The sequence below is a fragment of the Balaenoptera physalus genome (assembly GCF_965194825.1).
Source record: "Balaenoptera physalus genome assembly, chromosome: 2".
Lineage (NCBI taxonomy): Eukaryota > Metazoa > Chordata > Mammalia > Artiodactyla > Balaenopteridae > Balaenoptera > Balaenoptera physalus.
This window is the reverse complement of record NC_138883.1, coordinates 45,669,972-45,692,272: the sequence shown is the minus strand read 5'-3', so window position 1 is coordinate 45,692,272 and position 22,301 is coordinate 45,669,972. Positions and strand designations below refer to the sequence as shown.

Genomic DNA, 22,301 nt, shown 5'->3' with positions numbered 1-22,301 from the left:
GTTCCCTGTGGTATACAGTAGGACCTTGTTGTCTATCCATTCTATATATAATAGTTTGCATCGGCTAATCACAAATTCCCAACCTCTCCCCCATCCTTGGCAACCACAAGTCTGTTCTCTATGTCTGCGAGTTGGTTTCTGTTTCGTAGATAAGTTCATTTGTGTCATAATTTAGATTCCACATATAAGTGATATCATATGGTATTCGTCTTTCTCTTTCTTTTTTTAAATTTAATTTTTATTTTATATTGGAGTATAGTTTATTTACAATGCTGTGTTAGTTTCAGGTGTACAGCAAAGTGATTCAGTTTTACATATACATATATCCATTCTTTTTCAGATTCTTTTCCCATTTAGGTTATCACAGAATATTGAGTAGAGTTCCCTGTGCTATACAGTAGGTCCTTGTTGATTATTTTATATATAGTAGTGTGTGTATGTTCATCCCAAACTCCTAATTTATCCCTCCCCCCCACCTTTCCCCTTTGGTAACCATAGGTTTCTTTTCTATGTCTGTGAGTCTGTTTCTGTTATGTAAATAATTTCATTTGTATCATTTTTTTTTTAGATTCCACATCAAACTGATATCATATGGTATTTGTCTTTCTCTATCTGACTTACTTCACTTATTATGATAATCTCTAGGTCCATCCTTTTTTTTTTGCCCACGCCATGCAGCATGCGGGATCTTAGTTCCCCGACCAGGGATCAAACCCACACCCCCGGAAGTGGGAGTGCAGAGTCTTAACCACTGGACTGCCAGGGAAGTCCCTAGGTCCATCCACGTTGCTGCAAATGGCATTATTTCATACTTCATTCTTTTTAATGGCTGAGTAATATTTCGTTTGTGTGTGTGTGTGTGTGTGTGTGTGTGTGTGTGTCTAGACACACACACACCCTACATCTTCTTTATCCATTCCTCTGTTGATGGACATTTAGGTTGTTTCCATGTCTTGGCTATTCTAAATAGTGCTGCTGTTAACATTGGGGTGCATGTATCTTTTCAAATTATAGTTTTGTCTGGATATCTGCCCAGGAGTGGAATTGCTGGATCATATGGCAACTCTATTTTTAGTTTTTTGAGGAACCTCTATACTATTTTCCATAGTGGCTGCACCAATTTACATTCTCACCAACAGTACAAGGCGTGTTCCCTTTTCTCCACACCCTCTCCAGCATTTGTTATTTGTAGACTTTTTAGTGATGGCCTTTCTAACCGGTGTGAGGTGGAACCTCATTGTAGTTTCGATTTGCATTTCTCTAATAATTAGCGATCATGAGCATCTTTTCATGTGCTTGTTGGCCATCTGTAAGTCTTTTTTTGGAGAAATGTCTATTTAGGTCTTCTGTCCATTTTTCTTTTTTTTTTAAATTAATTTATTTTATTTTATTTATTTTTGGCTGTGTTGGGTCTTTGATGCTGTGCATGGGCTTTCTCTAGTTGCGGTGAGGGGGGCTACTCTTCGGTGCGGTGCACGGGCTTCTCGTTGCAGTGGCTTCTTGTTGCAGAGAACAGGCTGTAGGTGTGCAGGCTTCAGTAGTTATGGCTCACAGGCTCAGTAGTTGTGGCTCGCAGGCTCCAGAGTGCAGGCTCAGTAGTTGTGGTGCACGGGCTTAGTTGCTCCGCGGCATGTGGGATCTTCCCGGACCAGGGCTCGAACCCGTGTCCCCTGCGTTGGCAGGTGGATTCTTAACCACTGCACCACCAGGGAAGCCCTTCTGCCCATTTTTCGATTGGGTTGTTTGTTTGTTATTGAGTTGTGTGAGCTGTTTGTATTTTTGGAAATTAAGCCCTTGTCAGTTGCATCATTTGCAAGTATTTTCTCCAGTCTGTAGGTTGTCTTTTTGTTTTATTTATGGTTTCCTTTGCTGTATAAAAACTTGTAAGTTTGATTAGGTGCCATTTGTTTATTTTTGGTTTTATTTCTATTGCCGTGGGAGAAGGCCAGTTTGATTCTTGTTTCTCTGCAGATGAGCTGCCTTTTCTGTGGAGGCTTTTTTGTCGTTGTCTGAAATTTCCCAGTGATATAACTTGGTGTGGGTCTCTATTCATTTGAGCACTGAGTGCCCCCTATTAATTGGAAGACTCTATAAGTCTATTAGTTTATTAAATCTTTTAGTTGTGGAAAATTTATATTTTTCTGAAAATTTCCTCTCCAAGTTTTTTTTCTTTTCATTCTGGAGTTTTTGTTAGTTAAGTACTGACCTCCTGGACTGATGCTGTGTGTCATTCGGTTAATTTCTTGTCTCTGTTTCCTGTTTCTACTTTCTAGGTTTTGTCTCCACCATATAAAACCTTATACTGCCTTTTTTTTTTTTTTTTTAATTGTATTTGTTTATTTTTTGGCTGTGTTGGGTCTTCGTTTCTGTGCGAGGGCTTTCTCTAGTTGCGGCAAGCAGGGGCCACTCTTCATCGCGATGCGCGGGCCTCTCACTATCGCGGCCTCTCTTGTTGCAGAGCACAGGCTCCAGACGCGCAGGCTCAGTAATTGTGGCTCACGGGCCCAGTTGGTCCGCGGCATGTGGGATCCTCCCAGACCAGGGCTCGAACCCGTGTCCCCTGCATTGGCAGGCAGACTCTCAACCACTGCGCCACCAGGGAAGTCCCTACTGCCTTTTAAAAAATTTTTTTTTCAAGAGTCTTTTCTTGTACTCTTTTGCCTTTTCACAGCTTCCTGTCTTGCTTTATGAATGCAACATCTTGCCTTTCTGAGGATCTCAGAGAGCTTTTCACAAGTTCTGTTTTATGAATTGTTTATTCCTTTGTCGCATTTCTTTAACTTTTTGTTTCCTTGTCTCTTTCATGTTACAGATGTTTGATTCTGATTTAACCAATCAAATGGAAGAATGAAGCAATATGAAACTGATTGGGATCTCTGTATCTAGACAGGGTTCGTCAGCTGGTGAGCTTTGCATTAGGGTGGGCAGTTAGGGGGCCCTATTAGCCTTGGTCAGTGGTTCTAATGTAATAGCTGCCGTTAATTCTCTCCAGACTATTTAATTTCATTAAAGAAGGACCTGCCAGAGTTTTTTTGGTTTTGTTAGTTTCCTTTGTTTATTTTGTTTTTTTTAATAATGTAAAATCTCAAAGGTAACCAGGAATGTGAAGAGGGTCAATGATCAAGGGTCTAGAAATGTTCAAGTGGTCATCTTTCCTGCGCTTCAGGGTGAAAAGTTAGGGTACAGAGTAGTATAGCAGAGAGTAGCCCAGATGTTGGAGCCGGACTGTTTGGGTTCAAGTCTGGTTCTGCCACTTAGTTATAGGAAGCTACTTAACAAGTTACTTAACCTTTCAGTGCCCCACTTTTCTCATTTGTAATTTTTAGACAATAATAGTACCTACCTATTAGGTTGTTAAGAGGACTTAATTAAAAATGCATATTAAATAGTGGCATTTAGTAAAATCTCAGAAAGCGTTAATTTCTTTTTCTCCCTTCCAGTAATAACAATTATGGTGGTGATTGCCCACAGCAGAAATTTTGGCGGGATTAAGTAATTTTAGATTGTGTTTTTCTCTTTAGAACCTCAAAGTGGTATCATTGGTATCATTACTTGAAGTGCTGAGATGTATATGGGCAAATGTTTTCATAAAAGTCTTTCAAAGGTCCCCATCTTCCCTCCAAAAATGAATCTCACTCAAGATAACTTGATAAAAGTAGTTTTGGAGCCAGAAAACTAGCAATGAAAAAATACCATTTTCACGCCCAGAAACTCTATGTACAATCAGAATCATATGTGCTCAGGGTGTTAGGAAGCTTTGTCTCCATACAAAACACTCACTGACAATCCTACTTCTTGAACTTGAGAAACATTGAAAGTTTCTTTATAAATGGATATCTAGGGCAAGACTGGCAGGAGGAAATAATTCTTGAAAAAAAAATTTTTTTTTCTTTGCATCGAGTGTTGCCCCAATTATGGTGGAATACTGTGAGATTTTCCTTACCATACCCTCTGCTATTTGTAAAATTCAGGTGAGTTGAAGGAGTAAAACTTCTTTTTTTTTTTTTGGCTGCGTTGGGTCTTCGTTGCTGTGTGCGGCCTTTCTCTAGCTGCGGAGAGCGGGGGCTACTCTTTGTTGTGGTACGCAGGCTTCTCATCACGATGGCTTCTCTTGTTTCGGAACACCAGCTCTAGGCACGCAGGCTTCAGTAGTTGTGGCACGTGGGCTCAGTTGTGGGCTCACGTGGGCTCTAGAGCTCAGGCTCAGTAGTTGTGGCGCATGGGCTTAGCTGCTCTGCGGCATGTGGGATCTTTCCGGCCCACAGGTTTCCGAACCCGTGTCCATTGCATTGGCAGATTCTTAACCAGTGTGCCACCAGGGAAGCCCGGCAGGTGGATTCTTAACCACTGCGCCACCAGGGAAGTCCCAGTAAAACTCTTGTGTAGTGGTTCTTGCCCTCTTCCCCCCAGACTTGACCCTTATCTGAACTAAGATGTTTTAGTTCGGGTTATTTATCTTGTTTTTTTCCTTCTCCCACACAGTGGAGGAAGTTCTTAGAATCTATTATTGTTACTGTTATTATAATCATATTATTTACGTTTTAAAATGGAAATACACACAGAGGTAGAGTCACTGAGCCCCTATATATGTACCAGTTAGTTTCAATATTTTGCCATACTTGTTTATTCTTGTCCCAATTAAATTTTTTAAAGCAAATTCTAGATATCATGTCATTTTAGCCCTAAATACATCAATATGTCTTTAAAAAATGCATTTTCCCCCATAACCACAGTACCATTATCCTACCTAACAAAATTAACAGATTGATCTGACACCTAGCTTCTGAATTTTACTCTCTATCTTAGTATCATAAGATTCCTTTATGTCATCTAAAACCCAGATATGTTCAAGTTATATGTGGTATCATTTTTAGACTTGGTTTTCATGTACATAAAAATATTTGCATCTTGCAAATATTTGACTTTCTAACTTGTTATGGAAAATTTTAATCACATAAAAGTAGATGAAATGCATTAGTAAAGCCCCATGTACCGATCACCCAGCTTTGACAGTAATCAAATCATGCCTAATTTTGTTTCATTTATTCCCCCTCTTCTTCCTCCTGGATTATTTTCAAGCAAATCCCAGGTATCATTTCATTTGGAGTCTAGTGCATCTTTAAAAGATAAGGACTCTTTAAAAAAAAAAGTCTATCTATCTATCTATCTATCTCACCCCCCTTAAGTTCCTTAATATCATCAGATATCCAGTGTTCAAATGTCTGGTTGTCTCAGATATCATAGTTTGAATCAGTATCCATATAAAGTCCCTAATTTGCAGTTGGTTGGTAATGACTTTTAAGTCCCTTTTAATCTAGAGGTTCCCCTTGCTGCCTCTCTCATTTTCTCTCTCCCTTGAAATCTGTTTATTAAAGAAATCAGGTTTTATGTCCTTTAGAGTTTCTCAGAGTCTGGATTTTAATGACTCTATCCCTGGGGCTTAGCTTAATTAACATGTTCTTATGTCCTCTGTATCTTCTGTAAATTGGTGATTGAATCTGGAGGCATACTTCCTTATAGAATATATAATACATGCAAATGATAAAGGTTTAAAATGGTACAAAAGGGTATATATTGAAAAGTCAGTCATTTTCTCACAGTGTACCTTTAGGTGTCTTCCCCAGAAGCAATTATTGTGTGTAGAGTGAATGATATGTTTTTATTAAGCTGTTATATCACCAGTAAGCATACTAAATATACTAGTAATTCTGAAGATATAAAGATTACTAATTTGTATATTTTAGAATTTGATTTTTTTTAAATTTATTTTTAATTTTGTTGTTGTTGTTGTTTGTTTTATTTGGCTGCATTGGGTCTTAGTTGCGACACGTGGGATCTTCGTTGCGGCATGCGGGATCTTTTGTTGTGGTGTGTGGGCTCCAGAGCACGCGGGCTCAGTAGTGGCGGTGCACGGGCTTAGTTGCCCTGCGACATGTGGGATCTTAGTTCCCCGACCAGGGATCGAACCCGCATCCCCTGCATTGGAAGGCGGATTCTTAACCACTGGACCACCAGGGAAGTCCCTAAAATTTTTTTATATTTTATTGAAGTATAGTTGATTTACAATGTTGTGTTAGTTTCTGGTGTACAGCAAAGTGATTCAGTTATACATATATATTCTTTTTTATATTCTTTTCCATTTTAGGTTATTACAAGATATTGAACATAGTTTCCTGTACTATACAGTAGGACCTCGTTGTTTCTCTATTTTATATGTAGTGGTTTGTATCTGCTAATCCCAAACTCCTAATTTATCCCTCTCCCCTTTCCCCTTTGGTAACCATAAATTTGTTTTCTATGTCTGTGAGTCTGTTTCTGTTTTGTAAATAAGTTTATTTGTATCATATTTTAGAGCTCACATGTAAGTGATATCATATGATATTTGTCTTTCTCTGTCTGACTTACTTCACTTAGTATAATAATCTCTGGGTCTATCCACATTGCTGCAGATGGCATTATTTCATTCTTTTTTATGGCTCAGTAGTATTCCATTGTGTGTGTGTGGGGTGTGTGTACGTGTACCACATCTTCTTTATCCATCTGTGGATGGACATTTAGGTTGCTTCCATGTCTTGGCTATTGTTAATAGCACTGCTGTGAACATTGAGGTGCATGTATGTTTTTGAATTATAATTTTCTCCGGATATATGCCCAGGAGTAGGATTGCTGAATCACATGGTAACTCTAGTTTTTTAAGGAACCTCCATACTGTTCTCCATAGTGGCTGCACCAATTTACATTTCCATCAACCGTGTAGGAGGGTTCCCTTTTCTCCACACCCTCTCCAGCATTTATTGTTTGTGGAGTTTTTAATGATGGCTATTCTGACTGGTGTGAGGTGATACCTTGATTTGCATTTCTCTAATAATTAGTGATGTTGAGCATCTTTTCATGTTCCTGTTGGCCATCTGTAAGTCTTCTTCAGAGAAATATCTTTTTATTTTTAAAGAATCCATGATAAACTTTATTTTTAAAAATTTGTTTATTTATTTATTTTTGGCTGTATTGGGTCTTTGTTGCTGCACGTGGGCTTTCTCTAGTTGGCAGTGAGTGGGGGCCCCTCTTCGTTGCGCTGTGTGTGCTCCTTGTTGCAGTGGCTTCTCTTGCTGTGGAGCACGGGCTCTAGGCACGTGGGCTTCAGTAGTTGTGGCTTGCAGGCTCAGTAATTGTGGCTCGCGGGCTCTAGAGCACAGGCTCAGTAGTTGTGGTGCACGGGCTTAGATGCTCCGTGGCATGTGGGATCTTCCCAGACCAGGGCTCGAACCTGTGTCCCCTGCATTGGCAGGCGGGTTCTTAACCACTGCACCACCAGGGACGTCCCAGAAATGTAATTTTTTGATTGGGTTGTTTGTTTTTTTGTTATCGAGTTGTATGAGCTGTTTGTATATTTTGGAAATTAGGCCCTTTTCAGTCGCATCACTTGCAAATATTTTCTCCCAATCTGTAGGTTGTCTTTTTGTTTTGTTTATGGATTCCTTTGATGTGCAAAAGCTTGTAAGTTTGATTAGGTCCCATTTGTTTATTTTTGCTTTTATTTCCATTGCCTTGGGAGAGTGAGCTAAGAAAATATTGCTATGATTTGTGTCAGAGAATGTTTTGCCTGTGGTCTCTTCTAGGAGTTTTATGGTGTCCTATCTTATAGTTAAGTCTTTAAGCCATTGTGAGTTTGTGTATGGTGTGAGGAATTGTTCTAATTTCATTGATTTACATGCAGCTGTCTAGCTTTCCCAACACAACTTGCTGAAGAGACTGTCTTTTCTCCAGTGTATAGTCTTGCCTCCTTTGTCAAAAATAATTGACCATAGGTGTGTGGGTTTATTTCTGGACTCTATTCTGTTCCATTGATCCATGTCTGTTTTCATGCCAATACCACACTGTTTTGATTACTGTAGCTTTGTGGTATTGTCTGAAGTCTGGGAGGTTTATGCCTTTAGCTTTGTTCTTTTTCTTCAGGATTGCTTTGGCAATTCTGGGTCTTTTGTAGTTCCATATAAATTTTAGGATTATTTGTTCTAGTTATTTGAAAAATGTCATGGGTAATTTGATAGGGATCACATTAAATCTGTAGATTGCTTTGGGTAGTGTGGCCATTAGAATTTAATTTAAATAGTGTATAAATATATGATGCCGTTTAAGATGTGGCATTTTCTTTTTGGCGAAGCAGAATTTTTAAGGTGAGGTGGTAGCTAATTAGAAATTGTTTAAGCTAGATTCCTTGGCACTGCAGTGGACTACTCTTCACACAGTGAACAACATGAAAAGTAACCCTGTTCAGGGAAACATTAAAAAGAATCTTTATTAACATTATTCAATATCTGATACAGTTAGCTTTATTTTCTCAAATATGAAGATAGTGGAGTTCTGTGGTTTCTTCATGTAAAATGAGGGCAATATTTATATCAATGGGCTTTGGTGGGTCTTGAGTGAGAAAGCTCCTAGCACAGTACAAAGTGTGGAAGAGATACTTGAATGTTAGCTTCCTTTTCTATAAGCATGGCCATAATTAACCATGAGACTCTTCTGCTTAAGTAGAATATTTTGGGTACAAGATGGGTGGCCAGGGAAACCATACCCAGTTTAAAGGGTTAGGTTGGGTCAAGAACAGGTCTGCTAGAGTGAGCCAGGGTGTACAATCTGAGTCACTTGGTCAGGACAGGTTGTGGAACTGCTGGTTAGAACAGGTGAGTTATGCCACATGTACCCATAGTCCACTACTATTTCTTGTGGTCTCTCCCCCCCACCTCAGCTCCCTCCCCAGTGGTTTTGCTGTCTGACAGACAGTACAGTTCAGAAGATAGGCATTAGATCAGTTTTAGGTGTACAGGAAGAACAGTGATTGGATTACTGGGAAGACAAGCAGCAGGGGGGGCCATGGGAAGCCAGGGACCAAGCAGGCTGACTGGCCAGAAGATGTAGATGTAGCTCTAGCTGCACAAGAGCAAGCTGGTTACAAGGTTATATGCAGAAAGTCTAATGAGAACAAAAATAGGGGAACACTTTCTGGCTCCTTAAATGATAGTTTCTTTCATGAGACCAACCTAAAAACAATTTACTGGTAAGAGTATTCCAACTAAGCTTCTAGGTTTGAGTTGTGGGACATCAGCTGGAGACGACTTTTGGATTTTATTTCTGTTTACCAGCTAGATCAGACATTTGGACCTGGGATAATGACCATCTGTTAATTTGCCTCTGCTTGATCATGTAGGAAATTTGTATGATGTTAGGCTAGTTAATAGGATGGAAATGTAAATGCCTTTGCTCACATCAAGTGATTCCGTAGTATTTTGTTTGGGAGAAAGTATAGAGATAGCGAGTGTTCTCAAGGAAACTCCCTTTAGTTGTTATTTTTCTCATAGCTAGACGTGGATCTGAATACTCTGTGACTAGAGTAGGCTTTATAATTAGAAAGTAGTGCAGAGACTTCCCTGGTGGTGCAGTGGTTAAGAATCCGCTTGCCAATGCAGGGGACACGGGTTCGAGCCCTGATCCAGGAAGATCCCACATGCCGCAGAGCAACTAAGCCCGTGTGCCACAACTACTGAGCCTGTGCTCTAGAGCCCGTGCTCTGCCGCAAGAGAAGCCACTGCAGTGAGAAGCCCGTGCACCGCAACGAAGAGTAGCCCCCGCTCGCCGCAACTAGAGAGAAAGCCTGCGCACAGCAACGAAGACCCAACGCAGCCAAAAATAAATAAATAAATAAATTTTTAAAAAAAGAAAGTAGGGCTAAGTGGTTACTTACTAGATATGGGAAACAAATTGTATGGTGTTTCCTGGGTTTAGAGAAGAATTGATTAAAGGATAAGAAATTGTTTTCCCTTGGTTGGCAAGGTTCTTTCTAAATCCAATCTAATAGTCTTTGGGCAAATATGTCCAAGTATAAGGGACTTGCCTGTGATTTGAACTAAATCTGTTTCCTTTTTCTGGTGAATAATGAAATAGTAAAGGGGCTAATAGTTGTCAGCTTGTGAAGGGATTCTGAGGCAAGTAAATCTTGCCACCACTGTTTGCTCCTAGTGTTCCTTAATTTAAGCAGGTAGTTTTATGTTCCTGTTCTAGAACAACTCTGAAAACAAATATATTGGATCAGAGTGGAGTGTAAGAAATAGTCAAGGACATTGTTCATTCATTGACTGGAGTAGAAGGTACCCACATGGCCTACATTATTCTCATACAATAGAACAACCTAGTTAAAACAGATAGATAAAAAATATTTTAATGCGTATTAATTTCTAGAGTTCTTTAAGACCCTCCCCCTCTTTTAAGCACAGGCTGTTCATTCTTTTCGATGAAATTTATGTGTTATCATCATTACAGGAATTGCTCCAGCTGTTGAAAAATAATTATACTAGAGTGAGCACTTGTTTTGGTTTGCTTTGAACAAAGTAGACAACACCTATCTGCATGATTATAGTATCAACTGGGTATTGTGCTGAGTGATCTAATCCTCACCACAACTCTGAAATATCAGAAGTAGTGACTTGCCAAGGCCATAGAACTAAGAAATGGTTATTCTTAGAGTCGAGTCCAGGCTTTACTAGAAGTGAGGTGATATTTTGCTTAAAAATTTGTGTGTGTGGGGTGTTATTTAAGTAATTTACTGTATCTAAGGCTATGATATCATAATTTACTAACTTTTACCAGGTTTTAAAAATTAGAATTTGATAGCTGGGACAACACCCCCCTGTTCCCCCCAACATGGAGATAAACTAGGATTGGAGTCTCTAGTTTCGTAGGCGTTAGCCTGTGGGGAGCTGTTGGGAAGGGAAGAATTTGAATCCCCTTTCTATTTCTGTAGTTGTAAAGTTTCTGGAAGTTTTGGAGCCATGGGAACATGTTTTGTTTTTTCCTTATCACCTTAATTTCCTTCTCCCTCATCTTTCCACTCCCACTCCCCAATAAAAATAAACATATTTGTGAAAGAGGGCTAAGGGTATTGTGAATCCAGCAGGTTCAGACAAGTGTTGTAAGTGTGAAGGGCAGGAAGCCATGTTTGCTAGGACCAAGTTACTGCCTGAGAAGAAATGTGTCCTTAGAGAAGAGAAAGCCTGGGTACAAGGGTAGTAAAGAGGGAGACAATTTCAGTCCCTCTTGAAGACTATCATTCATGTGGATCCTATAGGGCTAATGTAAAGAGGAGTTGTCTCACTAGACTGATGGAAGCCCCTCGTTGTTCTGTGTCCAAGTGGATCAGAGGTATTTTCTTTCGGAACTATAGTGAGTGGTCTGTTGAGCACATAGGAGCTGAGTGTGGAGTCTTAAGTAATAGTCAAGCACATTGTGCATTCATTGCCTGGAGTAGAAGGTACCCACAGTGGCCTGGGTTGTTCTGACACTATAGAATAGACAGAAGAGAATAACAAAAATGAAACAGTTCTCAGTTCCTTAAATTTTAGCAGTTTGTTTTGAGATCCATTTATAATAGTAAATAAATTTATAAGTGAGTTGAATCAACAAGTTTTTGCTGGGTTGCTATTGCAACTCTAATGGTTCCTTTCCCTACTGGGAATCCAGGTGGACATTTTTAGAGAGGGAGAGGAATTCCTCAGGTCCACACAGGGCGTGGCAGAGTGGAACTGGAAGCTCACTTCCAGATGCTTCCTCAGACAAAACTTGTTCCCTTTGGGAGGCTGCTGGGTGATGCCCACTATTCGGAACAACTAACAGTCCTGAGAACCCATAGCAGCACGTAGTAGGCGCTGAGTCGACAGACTTTGTTAATTGAGTAAATGATTCTATCGGGACACAAAAAGCAAGCCTTGAGGCTGGGAGGGGATCCTCAATCTTGTCTTCAAACAGGAGGGCTTGCTCCTTTTTGGTGTGGGTGGGTGAAATGGGGCTTGGGAAGGGAAGAGGTGCATCATGAATTCTTTTGTAAACAGAGGACAACGGGGTGTTGGGAAGAGGATGTGAGCAGGCACATCCCAGAAATTGAGCACAGAGGACTCAGTGGCTGGACCCTTACCTCTGCTCTCTCTGTATCACACTGTCTCCCACCCAGGACACAGGGCGAACAGCTCACCCAGGTGGACTCTGGAGAAAAGTACTTGATTATGTCACCTGGCATAACTGTTCACCTGGCATTGGTGATCTGCTGAAAAACATTTGAGATGTATCTCATATACCCCCATGAACTTGGGACTATGAATGTACCAGGGTCTAATACTACGATGGTATGAAATAAATAAACTTCCTCATTTTGCATTTAGGTTTTTCAAACTTTAAGTTTGAAAAGCATGCTGTTAGTCCTTTGGCAAAGCTCTCTGAAGTTGAACAATCTTTGCTCATGGAATGACTTCCCTACCACTGGAGAGGTTCAGGCTGTGTGATCTCTTAGGGGATGGGTTATAAAAATATATTGGTACACCTGAAACTTACATAATAATTGTATATCAACTATACCTCAATTAAAAAAAACACTATAGCTGTATGAAAGGCTGTGTTTTAAAAAGGCACCCCAAATGATCACATCCTAATATTAAAGCTGACTGTGCAAAAAGTAAATTAAAATAATAAAAGGGACTAATTTTTTCCCCACTGATTGAACCCAACAGTTCTTTTTTTTTTTTTATTTTAATAAACCATTTATTTATTTATTTATTTATGGCTGTGTTGGATCTTTGTTGCTGTGCGCGGGCTTTCTCTAGTTGCGGTGAGTGGGGAGCTCTTTGTTGCGGTGCGAGGGCTTCTCATTGTCGTGGCTTCTCTTGTTGCTGAGCACGGGCTCTAGGAGCGCAGGCTTCAGTAGTTGTGGCAAGTGGCTCAGTAGTTGTGGCTTGTGGGCTCTAGAGCTCAGGCTCAGTAGTTGTGGCGCACGGGCTTTGTTGCTCCACGGCATGTGGGATCTCCCCGGGCCAGGGCTCGAACCCGTGTCCCTTGCATTGGCAGGCAGATTCTTAACCACTACACCACCAGGGAATCCCCCAACAGTTCTTAAGAATGAGGCTGACATTAAAATCTCAGAGGGGAAAAAATATCATATTGAAAATAGGTAACCTTTAGATTATATACACATTTTGTTCATTTATAAAATGTAAAAATTAAAGATTTTCCCGAATCTAGAAAAATAAAACTGGGAAAAAGCCTTTAAATTTCTTCTTTTCTCATTCCTCACCCACATTAGGTTTTCATAATCTAATCAATACCTGTGTTTCCCTCCTATTTGGAAATATGGTTACTTCGTACATAGAGTTTTTATTAAAAAAGGGGGTTCAAACCGCCTCTGCTTCCACCATCCAAATGTAAATAAAGCTTATTTCCATTGATTCCATTTCAGTTAACAACTTTTAAGTCCCTCTCCACTTACCAGGCAGTGAATTTTTTTTGAAAAGGATGGTTTTTTAGTGTGTTTATATACTCTGGTGGTATTTGCATACACATTTTATTTTTAAAATATATAGCTTAATTCTAATTCATTTGTAACACAGATGTACTGCTGATTTGTTCAGCTAAAGCAAACAACAGTCAAAGGAAAACAACCTTTACCCTTTATTCCAGTCGAAATTTTTGGTAGATTTTATTCTTTGGTTTTCTGTCATATTCCAGGTTGTTTGTGAGCTCTCCTGTTATTGCTAAAGTTATAAGAAACTGGCTATCTTGGGTGAAAGTGGCAGAATTTTGCAGCCTTAAATGAACTTACTGACTTACCATTTGCCCATTCCTGCACATCTTTTCAAGAAAAAGTAGATTTGCTAACATCATTGGACAAGGGGCACAAACAAAACATTATACTTTGGAAGATAGCGGCTGTGTTAAATCTTCGTCATTCTCTTTTGAAAATACTCAAAATACAAAGTAACACCAAAGAGGAGCTTTGATATCACTGTGGAGTTGAATGTCTCATTTGCAAACACTTTTAAGTAACCTTGTATTGTATATAATGGGCTTCTCCTATTAGCTTGTTTGACTATATTGGTGTCTCTTTTTTTTCCCCCGTTTATAGGGAAAATAAGTGTCTGTGTGAATGGCTCTATGAACAATAGACTCCTCTCACTGTTTTGTGTTGTCTCTTATCCATGGGCCAAATTTTAACTAGAAATCTATGATTCAAGTGATATAATTAACAACTTTTACTCTTCCCTTTATAAATCAACTATAAGGATCTGTATACCAAAGGATATTTGAAAAAAGTAGGAATATGAATTTGAACCTAAGTTTTTAAAGTTTACCTTAGAGGGGCTTATAAACAAATTTTTTCATTTGTTTGTTTGTTTTTTTGTTAATGAAACAGCTTAAACAAATGTTGATTCTGATCAGAAACTTAAGAAGAGCTGAAATTTTAAGTGTTTACAGAGATAGCTCCCTTTTCCTGAGTGCTCACAAGCATTTTTTGCTAGGCACTTTACATGCATGTGTGTTAAGGACATAGAACAGGATTATTGTTGTCATATTATTACTAGACCCATGAGTGAGGTTTTTTTTTTTTAACTCTTTGGGAAGTTCTAATATGCTGCTAAGGTGAGACCGATTGCTCTAGGAAGATTCACAGATTTCTGGCTTGGGCCTCTGGGTGGATAGTTGTGCTTTTTGAAGAGATAATATGGAAAGAAAGAGGCTTAGTTTGTAAATATGTGGTTGGGTTGGCAGTTGGAAATAGGATCTGAAGCCCAGAGGCAAAGTCAGTTCTAAAGATGAGGTGTGGGAGAATTATTGGCAGCTAGATGGTACTCAAAGTTAGGGGATTAGGTGAAACTGCCTTGGGAGAGCTTGCATGTAGAAGAGAAGACCCAGAATTCTGGGGAACCTTGAGATGTTTTGAGTGGGCGGACGGAGAGGAACCAGAGAACAAGTGTTCAAAAAAGAAGTAGCAACAAGGGAGTGAGTGATATTTCGGAAGCCAAGGGAGAGGACAGGGTCAAGTTATAGGGGACAGACTTGCGTAGCATATGGTAGGTGCTCCATACATTTTTGTTGCAAGTAGAATTGAATTAGTTTTAAGGAGTCATAAGTTTCCACTGGATTATCAGTTAGGAGGCTGCTGGTGACCTTGGTAAAAATAATTTAATTGGAGTAGTATTTCTCCTACCTTACTGTGGTCTCTTCTTGGTCTCTTTTGTAAGTTTCCTATCCTAACTATCAGAGTTTTGTAGGGCTTTGCTGTAGGTCATTGGTTCTCCAAGTGTGGCTCCCCAGACTTGCAACATCAACATCAACTTGTTAGAAATGAAAATTCTCAGGTCCCACCCAGACCTACTGAGTCAGAAACTCTGGGGATGGGATCCAACCATCTGTGTTTTAACAAGCCCTCCAGGTGATTGTGATGCTTATGAAATTTAAAAACCAATATTTTAAGACCTTTTCTCTGTCTGTGCTTTCTCCTTAGGTATTTAATCTATTATCATGGCTTGAGTTACCATGCTGTATGCCCAAACTTCCAAATTTATCTCCTTGGTCCAGTTCTTCTGAGGACCAGGTCCACAGATCCAGCTGCATGTTAATTCATTTTGACTTTGATATCTCATAGTCATAGGGACTATTGTCCACGCAGATGTTCACACTAGAAACCTAAGCTTGATCTACTTTCTTACACAAATACTAACAAATTCTAACCACATTCTACTTTACTGGTTTATACACATAAATGAAATAGTGATAATATTAATAATATAATGAATAAATGCCTCCTAAGTTGTGTGAAACACGTCTTTCAGGAAGTCTTAATTCTCAGAGCTGCTAATAAGTGATCAACCTGTCTTGCTGAGTGTGACTCCAGAGTTTAAAGGTTAAAAGTGTTATAAAACAAGGTCTCTAAACCCAAGTTGAGTACTTCACCTAGTGCTCAACCAAAGAAACTTGTGTATAAATGTATAATATATCTGCTTACTGTACAGGATTGAATATATAAAACTAGGTCACTTGTAATTAATTGATAGGCAATTTCCAGGAAGGGGTAGGTTTTTTTTTTTTTTTTTAAACATCTTTATTGAAGTATAATTGCCTTACAATGGTGTGTTAGCTTCTGCTTTATAACAAAGTGAATCAGTTATACATATACAATATGTTCCCATTTCTCTTCCCTCTTGCATCTCCCTCCCTCCCACCCTCCCCATCCCACCCCTCTAGGTGGTCACAAAGCACCGAGCTGATCTCCGTGTGCTATGCGGCTGCTTCCCACTAGTTATCTATTTTACATTTGGTAGTGTATATATGTCCATGACACTCTCTTACCCTGTCACATCTCACCCCACCCCCTCCCCATATCCTCAAGTCCATTCTCTAGTAGGTCTGTGTCTTTATTCCCGTCTTGCCACTAGGTTCTTCATGGCCTTTTTTTTTTTTTTCCTTAGATTCCGTATATATGTGTTAGCATACTGTATTTGTTTTTCTCTTTCTGACTTACTTCACTCTGTATGACAGACTCTAACTCCATCCACCTCATTACAAATACCTCCATTTCATTTCTTTTTATGGCTGAGTAATATTCCATTGTATATATGTGCCACATCTTCTTTATCCATTCAGCTGTCGATGGACATTTAGGTTGCTTCCATGTCCTGGCTATTGTAAATAGAGCTGCAATGAACATTTTGGTACATGACTCTTTTTGACCTATGGTTTTCTCAGGGTATATGCCCAGTAGTGGGATTGCTGGGTCGTATGGTAGTTCTATTTGTATTTTTTTAAGGAACCTCCATACTGTTCTCCATAGTGGCTGTATCAATTTACATTCCCACCAACAGTGCAAGAGGGTTCCCTTTCCTCCACACCCTCTCCAGCATTTATTGTTTCTAGATTTTTTGATGATGGCCATTCTGACCGGTGTGAGATGATATCTCATTGTAGTTTTGATTTGCATTTCTCTAATGATTAATGATGTTGAGCATTCTTTCATGTGTGTGTAGGCCATCTGTATATCTTCTTTGGAGAAATGTCTATTTAGGTCTTCTGCCCATTTTTGGATTGGGTTGTTCGTTTTTTTGTTATTGAGCTGCATGAGCTGCTTGTAAATCTTGGAGATTAATCCTTTGTCAGTGGCTTCATTTGCAAATATTTTCTCCCATTCTGATGGTTGTCTTTTGGTCTTGTTTATGGTTTCCTTTGCTGTGCAAAAGCTTTTAAGTTTCATTAGGTCCCATTTGTTTATTTGTGTTCTTATTTCCATTTCTCTGGGAGCTGGGTCAAAAAGAATCTTGCTGTGATGTATGTCATAAAGTGTTCTGCCTATGTTTTCCTCTAAGAGTTTGATAGTGTCTGCCCTTACACTTAGGTCTTTAATCCATTTTGAGTTTATTTTTGTGCATGGTGTCAGGGAGTGTTCTAATTTCATACTTTTACATGTACCTGTCCAATTTTCCCAGCACCACTTATTGAAGAGGCTGTCTTTTCTCCACTGTATATGCTTGCCTCCTTTATCAAAGATAAGGTGACCATATGTGTGTGGGTTTATCTCTGGGCTTTCTATCCTGTTCCATTGATCTATATTTCTGTTTTTGTGCCAGTACCAAACTGTCTTGATTACTGAAGCTTTGTAGTATAGTCTGAAGTCAGGGAGCCTGATTCCCCCAGCTCCGTTTTTCATTCTCAAGATTGCTTTGGCTATTCGGGGTCTTTTGTGTTTCCATACAAATTGTGAAATTTTTTGTTCTAGTTCTGTGAAAAATGCCAGTGGTAGTTTGATAGGGATTGCATTGAATCTGTAGATTGCTTTGGGTAGTAGAGTCATTTTCACAATGTTGATTCTTCCAATCCAGGAACATGGTATATCTCTCCATCTATTTGTATCATCTTTAATTTCTTTTATCAGTGTCTTATAATTTTCTGCATACAGGTCTTTTGTCTCCTTAGGTAGGTTTATTCCTAGATATTTTATTCTTTCTGTTGCAATGGTAAACGGGAGTGTTTTCTTAATTTCACTTTCAGATTTTTCATCATTAGTGTATAGAAATGCAAGAGATTTCTGTGCATTAATTTTGTATCCTGCTACTTGACCAAATTCATTGATTAGCTCTAGGAGTTTTCTGGTAGCATCTTTAGGATTCTCTATGTATAGTATCATGTCATCTGCAAATAGTGACAGCTTTACTTCTTCTTTTCCGATTTGGATTCCTTTTATTTCTTTGTCTTCTCTGATTGCTGTGGCTAACACTTCCAAGACTATGTTGAATAATAGTGGTGAGAGTGGGCAACCTTGTCTTGTTCCTGATCTTAGTGGAAATGGTTTCAGTTTTTCACCATTGAGGACAATGTTGGCTGTGGGGTTTGTCATATATGGCCTTTATTATGTTGAGGAAAGTTCCCTCTATGCCTACTTTCTACAGGGCTTTTATCATAAATGGGTGTTGAATTTTGTCGAAAGCTTTCTCTGCATCTATTGAGATGATCATATGGTTTTTCTCCTTCAATTTGTTAATATGGTGTATCACATTGATTGATTTGCGTATGTTGAAGAATCCTTGCATTCCTGGGATAAACCCCACTTGATCATGGTGTATGATCCTTTTAATGTGCTGTTGGATTCTGTTTGCTAATATTTTGTTGAGGATTTTTGCATCTATGTTCATCAGTGATATTGGCCTGTAGTTTTCTTTCTTTGTGACATCTTTGTCTGGTTTTGGTGTCAGGGTGATGGTGGCCTCGTAGAATGAGTTTGGGAGTGTTCCTCCCTCTGCAATATTTTGGAAGAGTTTGAGAAGGATAGGTGTTAGCTCTTCTCTAAATGTTTGATAGAATTCGCCTGTGAAGCCATCTGGTCCTGGGCTTTTGTTTGTTGGAAGGTTTTTAATCACAGTTTCAATTTCAGTGCTTGTGATTGGTCTGTTCATATTTTCTGTTTCTTCCTGGTTCAGTCTCGGCAGTTTGTGCGTTTCTAAGACTCTGTCCATTTCTTCCATGTTGTCCATTTTATTGGCATAGAGTTTCTTGTAGTAATCTCTCATGATCTTTTGTATTTCTGCAGTGTCAGTGGTTACTTCTCCTTTTTCATTTCTAATTCTATTGATTTGAGTCTTCTCCCTTTTTCTCTTGATGAGTCTGGCTAATGGTTTATCAATTTTGTTTATCTTCTCAAAGAACCAGCTTTTAGTTTCATTGATTTTTGCTATTGTTTCCTTCATTTCTTTTTCATTTATTTCTGACCTAATCTTTATGATTTCTTTCCTTCTGCTGGCTTTGGGGTTTTTTTGTTCTTCTTTCTCTAATTGCTTTAGGTGCAAGGTTAGGTTGTTTATTCGAGATGTTTCCTGTTTCTTGAGGTAGGCTTGTATTGCTATAAACTTCCCTCTTAGCACTGCTTTTGCTGCGTCCCATAGGCTTTGGGTCGTCGTATCTCCATTGTCATTTGTTTCTAGGTATTTTTTGATTTCCCCTTTGATTTCTTCAGTGATCACTTCGTTATTAAGTAGTGTATTGTGTAGCCTCCATGTGTTTGTATTTTTTACAGATCTTTTCCTGTAATTGATATCTAGTCTCATAGCGTTGTGGTCGGAAAAGATACTTGATACGATTTCAATTTTCTTAAATTTACCAAGGCTTGATTTGTGACCCAAGATATGATCTATCCTGGAGAATGTTCCATGAGCACTTGAGAAAAATGTGTATTCTGTTGTTTTTGGGTGGAATGTCCTATAAATATCAATTAAGTCCATCTTGTTTAATGTATCATTTAAAGCTTGTGTTTCCTTATTTATTTTCATTTTGGATGATCTGTCCATTGGTGAAAGTGGGGTGTTAAAGTCCCCTACTATGATTGTGTTGCTGTCGATTTCCCCTTTTATGGCTGTTAGTATTTGCCTTATGTATTGAGGTGCTCCTATGTTGGGTGCATAAATATTTACAATTGTTATACCTTCCTCTTGGATCGATCCCTTGATCATTATATAGTGTCCTTCTTTGTCTCTTGTAATAGTCTTTATTTTAAAGTCTATTTTGTCTGATATGAGAATTGCTACTCCAGCTTTCTTTTGATTTCCATTTGCATGGAATATCTTTTTCCATCCCCTCACTTTCAGTCTGTATGTGTCTCTAGGTCTGAAGTGGGTCTCTTGTAGACAGCATATATATGGGTCTTGTTTTTGTATCCATTCAGCCAGCCTGTGTCTTTTGGTGGGAGCATTTAATCCATTTACATTCAAGGTAATTATCGATATGTATATTCCTATTCCCATTTTCTTAAATGTTTTGGGTTTGTTATTGTAGGTGTTTTCCTTCTCTTGTGTTTCTTGCCTAGAGAAGTTCCTTTAGCATTTGTTGTAAAGCTGGTTTGGTGGTGCTGAACTCTCTCAGCTTTTGCTTGTCTGTAAAGGTTTTAATTTCTCCATCACATCTGAATGAGGTCCTTGCTGGGTAGAGTAATCTTGGTTGTAGGTTTTTCTCCTTCATCACTTTAAGTATATCCTGCCACTCCCTTCTGGCTTGCAGAGTTTCTGCTGAAAGATCAGATGTTAACCTTATGGGGATTCCCTTGTGTGTTATTGTTTTTCCCTTGCTGCCTTTAATATGTTTTCCTTATATTTAATTTTTGACAGTTTGATTAATATGTGTCTTGGCGTGTTTCTCCCTGGGTTTATCCTGTATGGGACTCTCTGTGCTTCCAGGACTTGATTAACTATTTCCTTTCCCATATTAGGGAAGTTTTCAACTATAATCTCTTCAAATATTTTCTCAGTCCCTTTCTTTTTCTCTTCTTCTTCTGGGACCCCTATAATTCGAATGTTGGTGCGTTTAATGTTGTCCCAGAGGTCTCTGAGACTGTCCTCAGTTCTTTTCATTCTTTTTTCTTTATCCTGCTCTGCAGTAGTTATTTCCACCATTTTATCTTCCAGGTCACTTATCCTTTCTTCTGCCTCAGTTATTCTGCTATTGATCCCATCTGGAGTATTTTTAATTCCATTTATTGTGTTTTTCAGCATTGCTTGGTTTCTCTTTAGTTCTTCTACATCCTTGTTAAATGTTTCTTGCATTTTGTCTATTCTATTTCCAAGATTTTGGATCATCCTTACTATCATTATTCTGAATTCTTTTTCAGGTAGACTACCTATTTCCTCTTCATTTGTTAAGTCTGGTGTGTTTTGACCCTGCTCCTTCATCTGCTGTGTGTTTTTCTGTCGTCTCATTTTGCTTATCTTACTGTGTTTGGGGTCTCCTTTTCACAGGCTGCAGGTTCGTAGTTCCCGTTGTTTTTGGTATCTGTCCCCAGTGGCTAAGGTTCGTTCAGTGGGTTGTGTAGGCTTCCTGGTGGAGGGAACTAGTGCCTGAGTTCTGGTGGATGAGGCTGGATCTTGTCTTTCTGGTGGGCACGTCCACGTCTGGTGGTGTATTTTGGGGTGTCTGTGGCCTTATTATGATTTTAGGCAGCCTCTCTGCTAATGGATGGGGCTGTGTTCCTGTCTTACTAGTTGTTTGGCATAGGGTGTTCAGCACTGTAGCTTGCTGGTCATTGAGTGAAGCTGGGTCTTGATGTTGAGATGGAGATCTTTGAGAGATTTTTGCTGTTTGGTATTACGTGGAGCTGGGAGGTCTCTTGTGGACCAGTGTCCTGAAGTTGGCTCTCCCACCTCAGAGGTACGGCCCTGATGCCTGGCTGGAGCACCAAGAGCCTTTCGTCCACACGGCTCAGAGTAAAAGGGAGAAAAAATAGAAAGAAAGAAAGAAAGAGGCTATATAATATAGTGAAGTAAAATAAAGCTATTATAAAGCAAAGCTATACAGACAAAATCTCACCCAGAAGCATATACATATACACTCACAAAAAAAGGAAAAGGGGAAAAATTAATATATCCTGCTCCCAAAGTCCACCTCCTGAATTTGGGATGATTCGTTGTCTATTCAGGTATTCAACAGATGCAGGCACATCAAGTTGTTTGTGGAGTTTTAATCCGCTGCTTCTGAGGCTGCTGGGATAGATTTCCCCTCCTCTTCTCTGTTCGCACAGCTCTTGGGGATCAGCTTTGGATTTGGACCTGCCTCTGCGTGTAGGTCGCCTGAGGGCGTCTGTTCCCCGCCCAGACAGAACGGGGTTAAAGGAGCAGCTGCTTCGGGGGCTCTGGCTCACTCAGGCCGCAGGGAGGGAGGGGTACAGAGGAGGCGGGGTGAGCCTGCGGCGTCAGAGGCCGGCGTGACGTGGCACCAGCCTGAGGCGCGCAGTGCGTTCTCCCGGGGAAGTTGTCCCTGGATCACGGGACCCTGGCAGTGGCGGGCTGCACAGGCTCCCGGGAGGGGCGGTGTGGAGAGTGACCTGTGCTCGCACACAGGATTTTTGGAGGCGGCAGCAGCAGCCCCAGCATCTCACGCCCGTCTCTGGGGTCCGCGCTGATAGCCGCGGCTCGCGCCTGTGTCTGGAGTTCGTTTAGGCGGCGCTCTGAATCCCC

The 22,301-nt window shown here is 39.7% G+C and overlaps 2 protein-coding genes and 1 long non-coding RNA gene across 21 annotated transcripts in view; 2 read left to right on the top strand and 1 right to left on the bottom strand.

Moving 5' to 3' along the window:
* The window catches only part of ATG14 (autophagy related 14), a gene marked incomplete at its 3' end in the record, with an annotated part of 271,275 nt that overhangs the window by 155,680 nt on the left and 93,294 nt on the right, over positions 1-22,301 (bottom strand). The gene's annotated exons all lie outside the window — the stretch shown is intronic.
* The window catches only part of FBXO34 (F-box protein 34), a 111,295-nt gene that overhangs the window by 21,500 nt on the left and 67,494 nt on the right, over positions 1-22,301 (top strand). For 9 of the 18 annotated variants that reach the window (XR_014260766.1, XR_014260767.1, XR_014260768.1 and 6 more), the window contains one exon: positions 2,813-2,903. The exons of 5 other annotated variants lie outside the window; for them this stretch is intronic. The gene's annotated coding sequence lies outside the window, so the exon portion shown is untranslated. 4 more of the 18 variants (XR_014260775.1, XR_014260776.1, XM_082450385.1 and 1 more) reach the window with 3 other exon arrangements.
* The window catches only part of LOC309655392, a 225,163-nt gene that overhangs the window by 144,408 nt on the left and 58,454 nt on the right, over positions 1-22,301 (top strand). The window lies entirely within an intron of this gene.